This window comes from Pteropus vampyrus, unplaced genomic scaffold (assembly GCF_000151845.1).
Source record: "Pteropus vampyrus isolate Shadow unplaced genomic scaffold, Pvam_2.0 Scaffold70, whole genome shotgun sequence".
NCBI lineage: Eukaryota > Metazoa > Chordata > Mammalia > Chiroptera > Pteropodidae > Pteropus > Pteropus vampyrus.
This window is the reverse complement of record NW_011888851.1, coordinates 5,094,355-5,102,708: the sequence shown is the minus strand read 5'-3', so window position 1 is coordinate 5,102,708 and position 8,354 is coordinate 5,094,355. Positions and strand designations below refer to the sequence as shown.

General features: G+C 37.6%; 1 pseudogene; it reads left to right on the top strand.

The window, feature by feature from the left end:
- The first annotated feature begins 1,255 nt into the window (after positions 1 to 1,255).
- LOC111740941 lies at positions 1,256 to 1,374 on the top strand (annotated as a pseudogene).
- The last annotated feature ends 6,980 nt before the right edge of the window (positions 1,375 to 8,354 follow it).

Sequence of the window (8,354 nt, the reverse complement as noted above, 5' to 3'; positions counted from 1 at the left end):
TCTCTTCTTTCCCATTTATTTATTCATCTATTAGCTTACATCATTACAAACTCATGGATTCTCTGAGATAATATTTGCGTCAGTCAAGGTGATCTTAATGCACACTGAAGTGTGAGAACCACTCTTTGAATAAAGAAAGTAAAACCCAAAGAGATTATTTAGCTTACCCAAGGTCAGAGAATTAGTGAAGACTAAAACCCTCTCTCTAAACCTAGCATCTTTTTCATATCAGTAATCCTCCAACCTGGAGAGCCAACACCTACTGGATCATCTAAAGGTGAATCACCTGGGAAACGTATTAAAATGCCGTTTCCAGGTCTCATCTCCAGAGAGTGTGATTCATACGTCCTATATAAGGTCTTGAAAGTTGTACTGGGAAAAAAAATCAAACTAACAAGGAGTACTTTCTATCTACACATGTCAGTAGTTTTTTAGAAGAAAAATAGCTACTATGATATATCTTTGATTCTAAGATAAGGAATTTAAGAGGCACCATCAATTTAAAAATAGTTTTAAGGCAAAAAAAGAAACAATGTAACATTGAATATACACATTAAATGTATACATTATATGCATTTCAGATTTCAGAAAGATTAAAATATAAAAATGTTTATTTTAACTTTGTGGAAATAGCAACATAAGATCTTTGGGGACTTTATGACTTTACATGATTGAAATAATTAGGTAACTATTCTACTTCATATCACTTATATTAATTACAATTGGTTTTTGATTAAATTATGTAGTAATGACTTCCCTCAGTGATAGACTGACAGTTTCATGAGTTCACTTTCAGTATTTAGTTAGAGTTTATATTAGTTGTCCACAGTCAGCATTAGCCAGATTGGTATATTACAACAACAGTCATTGTCTAAAGCAACATTTCTCAACTACTAGTGACATTGGGAACCAGATAATTCCTTGTTGGTGAGAACAGTTTTGTGCATTTTAGGATGTTGAGCAGCATCCCTGTCTTATATGTCGGTACTATCATCTACCCAATTAGTGACATCAAAATTACTTCCAGACAGAATGACCCGGAAGGGTAAAATAACCCTTGATTGATAATCAATTGTAGTTGGTCAAATAGTAACCTCTCAGAAGATAATTTTACCAGAAAATGACTTGTAAATGTAAAATTATTTGGGGGGAAGAAAGTCTTTAGAAGTATAGTAAAGGATCTCAAGATGAAATAAGCCTGGATTTATGTGGACCCTAAATCAAATGGCTGGTGTCCTTATAAAAGAGAGGCAGTGTCTACAGCCATGCCACCCTGAACGTACCTAATCTCATCTGATCTCGGAAGCTAAACATGGTCGGGCCTGGTTAGTACTTGTATGGGAGACCACCTCGGAATACCAGGTGCAGTAGGCGTTTAAAAAATAAATGAATGAATGAATGAATGAATAAATAAATAAATAAATAAAAGAGTGGCAGAAATGATTTGGGAGATACAGATATTCAGACAGATAACAAAGACAGACGTAGAAATTAGTGTATGCTGCCACAAGCCAAAGAAAACCTTCAGCCACCAGAAGCAATAAGAGGGAAAGAAGAATTCTCTCTTCAAGTCTTTGGAGTGAGTGTGGCTCTGCCAATGACTTGATTTTGGACTTCTGGCCTCCAGACTGTTGGAGAGTAAATTTCTGGTTTTAGGCCACCAAATTTGTGGTTATTTGTTGTTGCAGCCCTAAGAAACTAATACACCACTAGCCTAAGAAAAAGAGGGGCTTTAATTCCTATTATATGCATGTTTATTTTTGTTGTCATTGTTATTTAATTACGGATGATAGAAATACAATTTGCACTAACAGCAAAGGGTATTTATTCATGGGAAGGAAATTAAGGTATCTGAATTAATCAAATAAGAGCTGACCAGTCACACTGTGCAAAGTTAGGAATTCATCTAAGCTTTAGGAAAAAAGAAAAATGGAAATACATACTTTGCCCACTCTCTTTCTCCATTTATTATTTCTCTCTTCTATGCTTCTCTCTGCATAATGGCATGCTCTACCTCGTAGGGACCAAGGCCAACTATAGTCCCCAAGTTTCACATCTGGAAGTTTTCATTGGCAACAAGAGCCTGACTTCTCTGCCCTCAATCCAATTTGTAAATTCTGGTAAGAGAAGACATTCACCCTGCATTGGTTAGATGCTCACTCCTAGAACAATCAACTGTGGTAGGGGCAAGACATGGTCGTATTAGCCTATATCATTATGAACTCATGGATTCCCTTAGATAATATTTGCGTCAGCCAAGGTAATTTTAAACTTTTTATTCCTTAATACAACCTTATGAATGTGATTACATGGCATCCCAGGAGAAAGAAAAAGAATTGCTCATCTAAACCCACAAATATCTACCATAGTACATAAATCAACACAAGTAGCTTAAAGGCATAATTTTCTTATCAACACATTTTTTGGAAAGCATAATGCTAAACTTAATATTTTCTCCTTCTCTGAACTTAGTCATTTCACTAGATATTTATTTAAATAGGCACAGTGATAGCAAAACAATTATTGGAAAACATAAATAGAACTACCCAATGACTTTTAGTGCCCAATAAGTGAAAGAATAATTGAGTCTTCAACAAAATCCTGTATGGAAATCCCACAATAGAACCCTTATGGGTAAACGCCCAGTTTTAGGACCCAAAGCCTGTAATGAATCATTCAAATGTCCTCAGAAAGAGAACTATTTCCAACTTGATTTAAATGATCTCGTATGTTGTCATCCTATTTTGAATGCGATATAAAATAAGGTAAGGTAAAATTTTAAATTCTCCTCTATTTAGTTCTCTATTTCTCATTAATTCATTGCATCTAGTCTGTAAAGGGCCTAGATTTCATGCCTCATCAGGTACTTTCTCAGCCTGTGCTGACAATGCAGGTCTTTTGTCTTGGTGCCCTATTGGATTACAGAGATTACAGAATATGTTTCCTAGGATTAGTCCTTGTAGGGATTTAAAATGCAGCATCCTAAAATGAAGGTGGCCTCAACACATGGAATTTAGCACCTCGTTTAGACAGTAGAACTGAGACTATAATTGGTAACATCTTACTATCGTTTTCTGCCACAAGGAATATTTTTCTTGTAGTATACTGATTGGAAAATATTTCCCAAATTATAGAAGTCAGCAGATACTCTGAGATTAAGGGGGCAAAGAGTGATGTTTTAAAAATAAATCTTAAGATATTTTCATGATTGACTTCTCTATTGCATAGAGTCCTTTGCTCAATATTCAGTTACTACAATATAGATCGAAAGACGTACTCCTGAATCGGAGAGTGGTGGATGCTGTGATGCACCAGCCAGATACCTGCTTCAGTACCCAGGGACTCATTCTTCCAGTTGTTGGGAGAGCTGGCTACTCGCTGCTCACAGCTGAGTCCCACTCCAAGACTTCCTTTTAAAGCAAACCGCTTCGCCCCAGGTTACATCTTCTCCTGGCAGTAGCCTGCAACCAGAATTCATCCTGAATGCGGAGCACAAAGGCCTGGCTGCTTTGCCTCTTTTTGAGATAATTCTGAAGGGCCAAGTCAGTGCAAGAGCTACTGGGCGGGTGTCAGGGTGAGGTGGAGAAGTGGGTGGACTGAGGCCCCAGTAGCACCAGAATCACAGGGCAACTGTTCCCTCTGCCCCATCATATTGCTCACTCGCTCGCACAGGTGTTGTTCCCATAAGCACTCCCTGTTAACCACTAGTATGTACATTTCTGCCTCTGAATCCTCAAAGACCCCAGATTAAAACAGAAGGGCATAGTGGCAATATTGAACCAAGAAGGAGTGGATCTGAAACAATTGAGAAAATTGTTCTGGCAATAATATACGTTCAAAAGAATGTATGTTCAAAAATGTATGTTCTACACTAATTCTCTAGCTATTTCCTAGCAACCTAGTGAGTGACTACTTGAATTCCTGCACAATCTCTGGTTCTCTAAAAGGTAAATAAACTGAAAAGAAAGAGAAAAAGAGAGAAGAGGGAAGGGAACAAAGAGGAAAAAAAGTGAGTATAAACTCTGAGTCACTGCAGTTTTGCACTTTTGAGAGTTCCTTTTAAGTAATAGCAATAGTTATTTTTAGAGTACAGTTACCATTCCTTGGATACCTATGATACTCTTGCTACTTTACTTGTGCTGTTTCTAAACCTAAAAACAATACTGTAAAGGAGATAGTATTATCAGAGAGTGATTCACCCAAGGGCACAGAGCTAGTAAAAGACAAAACAGGAATTTAAAACAGCCTTGGGCACTAAATCCTGTTGTCTTTTCTCAAAGTGCTGCCTTTCTTAACAGTGAGGAACACAGACCCACTGAAGAGCAAAGTTTGACTGTCTTTTGAAAGATAGCTGCTGTATTACTTGGGACTCTTCTTCCAGCAAGGGACAGAGACTCGATTCATACTAGTTTAAACATAGAAGACAATTTATTATGAACGAGGACACCAAGATGTTTCGTGGAATCTAAGAAAAGAATATTACTCGATCTCAGAAGAGAATTGCAACCAAGGACAACAAAACATTTGGGATTCACTTTCTCTTTGCCACATGTGGAAAGCATTACAGTCAACATCTCTGGAACTTAACAGCTTTGAATAGAAAGATCGGCCTAAGTTCTTTGTCCCAAGAAAAAAATATCCCACTTCATTAAACAACCCTGAACCAATCTCCCTGACCTGAGATCAGAGTTACAATGTAATATTTTTGTCTTTACTATATATGCCCTGAGAATAGAAGCAGCAAGGTAGAGTGAAGATTCTAGAAAGAGGAAGAAGCAAGCTAATAAATAACAGCATATAGATTTATCATATGTACTCACGACTTATGAACTCGATAAATTTGTACACTGAGTAGCTCTCTTATTTTTTAAAAATATCTCTGAGACATATCATCATACAATTTGGTAATTCATTGAAAAATAGCAGGCAAGTTTAGCTCGGAAAGCAGCTCTAAAATTGTACTCTTATCGTTACAGATTTTTTTTTTTTTTTTAAGGTTTAAAAGAAAAGGGATTGAAAAGATAGAGCAGGAAGTAAAGTCTGGTCTATTTTGGAAGCTAAAAATTTCCTTACCAAAGCAGGAAATTAATTTCTTCCTGATCATGATGCCAGAAGGAGATTGAATAGAAAGAGTAGGTGATGAAAAAGCTTAAGATACATTTTCTGATGGCATTGTGCATGAAATTCTAAAGAAAAATAAGCAGAGAATTTGTGCTTCCTGTGGAAGGGAGTTAATAATCAGATACATTCTTTATTAACATGTGCTTTAAAATGTTTCCCCTCCAGACCGGTCAAAGAGGAGCTCCCCAGTGGAGCCAGGGTTTCTTCCAGGCCCCACTCGCAGTCCTAGTTGCAGACCCACCTTCAAAGTACACAAAAGGACAAAAGGGCCTTTCATTCTACTCTCCCTAGAAGGACTTAGGGTTGAAAATGGCTATTTGTTCCCTCTGAGACATATATGTCAGATAATATGCATGGGCATGCATAATTGACTGCCTGCATTATGTATGAATTAGACCCCAGTCTTGTTCAGCAACAGCTGGAGGGATTTTTCTCTTCCAGATGCCCCGCTGCAGTACGGCCCCTCCCCCTCTTCAACGCAGGCCTGTGCCACACACACATACCCCACACTTGGGCACTGGGGACAATTGCTCTAATTTACCAGAACCTAAAGACCACTATAACCAATGCAACGTGTTTTTGTTTGAGTTGCTTTCCTTTTATTAAAATTTGTTTTTCTTCCATATTTCACTGCTGCCATTTTACTAGTGGAACAAAGACTCTGGCCAAACAAACACCCTAGTAATCACCTCAATTCATTCTCACAACCAAAAGCTTCTAAAAGCACTATTTTTTCAAGCTGTTGGTTGGATGATCTCCCCGGGGAAATGCTTGCCCCTTTTAAAGACATTTTGAGCCGAGAGAAACTAGGATAAAGGAACCATTCGGTAGTTTTTCTTGTTGCTGTTTTTTTTTGTTTGTTTCATGATCCATTATCAACAAGTTTCTGATCTCTTTTATGGAAAAAAAAAAAAAAGAGTTATAAATATGATACCGCTTATGCAGGCCTAAGTTGAAGTATCATTTAAAAGGTATTGTTCTTATAATGAAAGCTGCAAAACCTAGATAATTGTTTGGCCATTTGCAAAATATTTTAATAAAACAAATATTAAAACATTTGGGGATTCAGGAATCTGAGCAACTGCCTGAATTTTGCAATCCTTTCTGGATGTTTGCCATCCTACAAAATAGCTTATATGTTAAAGAAAGAAACATTATACGTTAGAAAATGTTATGGGGAGTGATGTAAGTTTGTTGCACTCTAATTTAACAGAAGGGAATGTGTTTGTGGGCCCATAAACAACTTCATCTATGGGCTGAAAATATCCTGCCAAAATTGACCCCTGGCTACCTTCACTTCCCAGGAAAGCCTCCTAAAATAAGCTCCTCTTGAAATGTATCCCAAAGAGAGAAGACTTTATACAGTGGCCTCCTGAAGATTCAGAAGAAAACATAATAATCTTTGATAAACTCAGATGCCTAGTTGAGAAAGCTATACAAAGAATCTAATGACTATTTTCTTGCTGAAATGTCCTTTCTAGTAGAGGTCAATCATCCATCTACCTTTTCTATCAGACAGCTCAAAAGAATCAGGACATGCAGGTAATCTCCTTCTATATCTCACCAAATTTCTGAGGTCAAAGCATTTATGCAGTGAGGTCTCTCGGTGCCATTAACCGTGAAAATATCCAATATCAAAATAATTCTGAATTTCAAAACCAATTTGAGTTTTAATCTGAGTATTCGGTGTAGTCACCCTTGATATTGATGCATACAACCATCAGTTTGCCTTAAATTGGTCAAATTGATGAGGTCGGTGACATTAAATAAAGGACTGCAATGTACTATCACCATTATTTGTATGATTGTTTTTTGCTTTTCTCATTATTCCCTCAGTACAAAACTTTGAGACAGTGGATTGGTATAGAGTACATTAGAAAATTTGGAGGATTTTGGCTGTTATTGCTCACCGCCTTCCTCCCTTTCAACAGCGGTGTGGGGGTGGTTGAAAGAGCGAGAATGTTGGAGAGATAAATGGGGCAAAATGAGTATCTAGCATAAGGCGGAGCATGAAATAGTTCTCATTAACACGGTGTTGAGCCAGATTGTCCTTGGAGTTATAAAGACATGAGTTTTATTTCCCAGCTTCACTACCTCTTAATGGTTTTCTTTCTGATCCTCATCCCTACAACAGAGATAATTCTATCTTCCTTTCTGAATATTAAGTATGATGTTGAAAAAAGGAGTGCCTAGCATGGTGCTTGGCAGTAAATCCTCAATAAATCTAAGTTACTCTCTGCTACTGTTCATTTCTCATCTGACACTCCTCAGAAACTCAGCCTATTTATATTGGGCCCTACACCCAGCTCTTCGGTGCACCATGTTCTTGCACTTCTAACTTGTAAAGAGACATTACTTTAGATGGATCAATTCCACAGAACCATGATGCCACTTCAAGAATCAACCTGGCAGATACTGTCTGTTGCCCTTGCCCTCAGTAGCCATATCCCCCTACTTTTTTGCCAGTACAACTCCAATTTTGTTCAGATATCAAATAATGACATGTGCAAAAAAGACAGTCTTCCCCAGAGTTCCAGGGAATTGGCTCAACTGGACTATGGTTAATCCATTCCCTTTTGCTGGTGAATGGTTGAAGCATGGTCATGGAACCCAGTTCTGATCAATGAAATAAGAAGAAATCTTGTAAGTAGCATCTGGGAAATACTTTCTCCCTGAATAAAAAGAGAGAGATGTGGAAAACAGGGCCAGCACTTCTCCTCTCTTCACTCTCACTTGATCTTCTGTTCTGCCCTTAGACTTTGTCATATGAAGATTTGATGTTTGGATTTGGGCAACGCAATATATTGCCACCAACTGTGAAGGTAACGTCCAGAGAAAAAAATAAAGAAGGAGGCCTATAACAGGTGACGTGATTGAGCTACTAAATTAAGCAACCTTGCAACCACCAAACTCAAGAATTCTTATTTTGTGATATAAGAAATCTAATTTAATTAGGTTTTCTGTTTTCTGAAGCTGGAAGTATCATCACTGACACACATCCCATGTACTGTGCTCTTCCTGTGATGTGTCCTCACCAGTAGGGCCTTCCTTCATTTGCTTGTGGTATAACACTCCAGTCTCTAACCCAGCTCTATTTCTTTTTCTATATCAAGATGCCTGTGAGACTGCTTTTTGTAACCTTACAAACTTGAATTACTTAGCCACTCAAACAATTCCTGATTAGGTTTATTATTAGCTTCCTTTTATTATTCAAAACACTTGATACCCTTTTA